Raw genomic sequence first — 4596 nt, 5'->3', positions numbered from 1 at the left:
TGTGAGTGTGTGTTTGTGAGTGTGTGTGTGTGTGTGTGTGTGCTGCATGTAAGTGTGGACATGCGTGTGCCATGAGGCACATGCGTGGGTCAGAGGATATATTTGTGGAGTCAGTTCTCTCCTTCCACCATGTGAGATACAGGGATTGAATTCAGGTTGTCACACTTGTACCCCAAGTACCTTTATCTGCTGAGCCATCTCACCAGCCCAAGACTGACTAGTTGAACATGGCTGCCATCTGTCTCCCACATTTGCTGTCTGACTTAATGTACTTCATTAATCTTTCCTATTGGGAAGAAGAAAACCAGAGAGAATTCATTTTCTTCTGGAATAATTATCCTGACTGTATATTTAACAAGCATTCCATACTACTCCCCTCTTTTCCCCATTGGTTGGTACTGTTCAGAACTTTTCTTCATGTAAGTGACCAGACAGGATTCTGGCCAGGTCTGGTGAGAGGATGGGGTAGTCAGTTTTTTTTCCCACTCTGGGCTGCAAATCACCAGTTCCTTTATTTCATTGACCTCTGAGCAACATCCAGAGAATGGCAGGTATTTGCTGAAGAGAGGGCCCAGTGGTTAGGAGACAGTAGAGGATTTGAAATTGGTTCCTAGCATCCATGTCAGGAAGTTCACAAATGCCTATAGCTTTAGCTCTGGGGGCTCCAATGACCTCTTCTGGATTCCTCAGGCACTGTACACACATGCATATACACATACACATATATACACACATACATGCACACATAATTAAAAATAAAATAAATCTTAAAAAACAGTGACTAAGGTATGGTGGGATACACCTTTAATCCTAGCACTCTGGAGGCAGAGGCAGGCAAATCTTTGTGAGTTTGAGGCCAGCCTGATCTATATAGTGAGTTCCAGGACAGCTAGTACTATATAGCGAGACACCTGTTTAAAAGGGAAAAAAATGTGACAGATGTGGCCATCATGAAGACCTACTTCTTTCCTGACACTAAAGGAGTACAGCGTCCCCATGAGACTTGGGCAGAAAGGGCACTGTGGAACTTTTTGTAATAGTGACTTTACAAATTACCTTCCTCATTCCTTCTCTATTTTCTCCTAATTGTACAAACTGTCTTTCCAGGGGCACAAAAGAAGTATCAGTATAGTTCGTGAAATCATATTTTATTACTTAAATAATTTTATAGCCATATTTATGATATAAAATATGCTAGATTTTTTTAAATATGCTAGATGTTTTATGGAAAGAAAAAAAATAAAGCCTGATAAGAACCATTAAATATAGAACGCTGCACTTCGGCAAGCAACTTGGATGATTTTTGAAGCACAGTTTGGATTTGATACCAGGCTTCTGTTTTTCTGCCTGACACTCCCCGAGTCCTGAAGGTGTGAACCCGGGGTCATTCTGCTGCCCCCACCCCCACTATGATTCTCTTTCCTGTCTGTCCTTCTCCTATCTACTCTTCAAGGCATCATTGCAGCTGAGATTTTTATGAGGAAACCATTTGGAACTAATTCATTATTCAAGCTCACATGTAAATGACTGACAGACCTGACTGTCTAGAAGTATCTAAGGTTCCAGAGGAAGATCTTTGCTAACCAAATTATCTTTTTATTGGTGGAATTTCAGCCAACGTGTCAAATGGAAGTAAAATAAGGCAAGAGAAGGGGAAGGCATATTAAATCTTCTTTAAGACTTTATGACCTACAGGAAGAGCAGGGAACTTAGCTATAATGTCTATACAGTCTATACTCTTTAGTATAGCTTATATAGGTAAGCACGTAGACTCTTTCAAGGACATTTTTATTTGTAATTTATGAGTTTATGCATATAAAAATCTTACAAAGTCTTATTATTCAATCACAAATGTTTATGTTATTTAACTAAGACTCATCCTTAAATTTGCTAATTCAAAAGTAAAAACAATTAAATGGAATTTCAAAGACCCATACATTTTGGTAATCCCACCCCCACCCCATCTTCCCACATTATCAAGCTATAAAACACAGAGGTGGGCTGGGATGAGAGATTCGTCACTGAACAGCCCCAGCCACATGACGATCTGAAAAGAAAAAGAGTTCTTTCCCTCCAACTTGAACCTTATTTAGCTGAGCTTTTCTTCACCACAGTTTTTGTATTTTTTCCCCATGGGCAACTGCCCCCTTGATTAATCCCATCTCCCCAGCTCTAGTTTGTCCACGCAGCTGAGCAAACAAAGACTCAGGCAGCCATTTTAATGTGCTTCCTCTTGCAGACCCTCTGGGATGGTGGGCTGTTCATCCTGTTCATAAGCCCTGGGCCTGGATGGGCCTGATGCAGCAAAGGGCTTCTGTCAGGATTAAATTTAATAGGCTGCAGGCTGCCGCCCAGGAACCACAGCCCAGCAAATGGCTTTAAGTTACTATTTGCTGATAAAAAGGGAGATAGGAGCTGAATGTTCAGTTCCTCATTTCAAACAGTTTGGGTAACTAATGCATGAATTTACTTTCAGTGTGGAGTGCATGCACACTACAACCAGAACCCCTAAGGTAGCTAATGAAAATCTTTTCTGTCATGGGGTAATCACAGGGAAAATTTTAACAGGAGAAACGTAACATTTTGTAGAAATTCTGGGTTTTAAGGCTGGACCATAGATGAAGAAACTACCTGCAAATTCCTAAGGACTTTGGGAGCACTACCTGACTTCAGTACAGAGAATATTCCTCCTCTTGCTGCCTTCCACATTTTTGTCCCCTGTTAGCTACAGACATGCCATTTTGTAAAGCTCCTCCATGTTTAATTAAACAGTAGTTCCCCAAACTAAAGCAATTTGGGTCCTGGAACTAAAATATTTTGTTTTTCTAGATTCTTGCCTCCCCAAGCTCTCAACCCTTAGTAATGGCTGGCCAGGAGATATGGTTATTCATCACCTGACATTCCTTAACTGGATACTCACCTTATTTCTCTAGCCACCCTCTCAGTAATAGCCAATGTGGCCAAAAAGGAAATGTTCAATCCCTCTCTTTCTCCTTTTCTCCCTTATAACTGCCCTAGCCTGTAGGCAGACAGCAGGCTCTCTGGACCTTATGTTAGAGAGCCTGCCTCCCCCTGCCCAGGTCTTTTCAGGAATAAAGTGTGTGCTGTTGTTCAATCACTCATGCCCTTGTTCATCTTTCCTTCTTGCTGATCTTACATCTGTCTCCCAGTTCTCGAGCTTCACTGTTTCCTCATACCTCAATTCTAGTTCTCCTTCCCAATCTTACTCTCTCCTCCCCAACTGGCCAGGCTGTGAGGCTGTGGCAGGCACAGAGACAAGAGGACGGAGTGGCCAACAGAGGAGTCATGGAGCACCGTCTCTTCCCTTACAAATATGGAAAAGGCAGCTTGGGGGACTGACTGACAAGGGCAGTTTGGTTGGTGCACTGATGCCAGCCTTTGTCGTTCAAAAGCCTTTGGGGCGGCATTACTCATTTTTCATTAGCTACTGTTTTGGTTTGTTTGAAAATTCAGCATGTTCCATTCCCAAGGGAATGCACTGAGGAAAGAGAAAGTCAGTCATGGAAGACAACTGAATATGCTTCATACTTGTTAATGACCTTCAGGAACTTTGAGTCTGCTTCCCCGCCAACTATCCCCTCAGTCTTTCTGGATGATGTCAATTGCTCCTGGAGAGAATGTTCTTCACATTTAACAAAAGTATTTACTCATTGTGTGTGTGTGTGTGTGTGTGTGTGTGTGTATGTGTGTGTGTACCTGCATGAATGTATCCAAACTACAGGTATTCATGCATCTGAGGAGGTCAGTGGACATCAGATCCCCTGGAACTGGAGCTAGAGTTGGGTGTGAGCTGCCTGATGTGGGTTTTGGGACGTGAACTCAGGTCACTTTTAAGTTATCTTTTAAGCCCTATTCTCCACATTTCTTTTAAAAAATGATTGATACCTTTATTAGTTTCTTCATAGTAGCTGTTACAAAATACCTGAGAAAGTCAACTTAAAGAATGAAAGGTTTGGGGCTAGAGAGATGGCTCGGTGCTTAAGATCACTGGCTGCTCTTGCAGAGGACCCAGGTTCAGTTCCCAGCACCACATGATGGTTCACAGCCACCTGTAACTCCAGTTTCAGGGGATCTGACCCTTCTTCTGGCCTCCATGGGCATTTCACAGTACACTTACATGCAGACAAAACACTCATACATATTAAAAAGAATAGTAAAATTAAAAAGTTAAGTTTTAAAAAAGAAGCAAAGGTTTACTTGGGCTCACAGTCTGAAGGTATAGGGCATCATGATGAGGCAGTCAGGGTGGCAGGGGCACAAGGAGGTTCTCACATTATATCCATAGTCAGGAAGCCGAGAGTAATGGATGCTGGTGCTCAACTCACTCCTTCCTTTCTATCCAGTCCCAGACCCCAGCTCATGGAATGGTGCTACCCACAGTTAAGGTAGGTATTCCCACCTCGGTTAGCCCAATCTAAAAGCCACCTCACAAACTTACTCAGAGGTTTGCTGCAATCCTGTCAAGTTAAAAATATTAACCATCATAATACCATAAAAAATATCTAGTGCAAGTTCTGTAAAGTTTCTTAAATGTGTTCAAGCCAGGGAACTTGGGTGAAGAGCCTGGTGGCTGAA

This window comes from Nannospalax galili, unplaced genomic scaffold (assembly GCF_000622305.1).
Source record: "Nannospalax galili isolate Female #2095 unplaced genomic scaffold, S.galili_v1.0 scaffold611, whole genome shotgun sequence".
Taxonomy (NCBI): domain Eukaryota; kingdom Metazoa; phylum Chordata; class Mammalia; order Rodentia; family Spalacidae; genus Nannospalax; species Nannospalax galili.
This window is presented reverse-complemented; position numbering follows the sequence as displayed.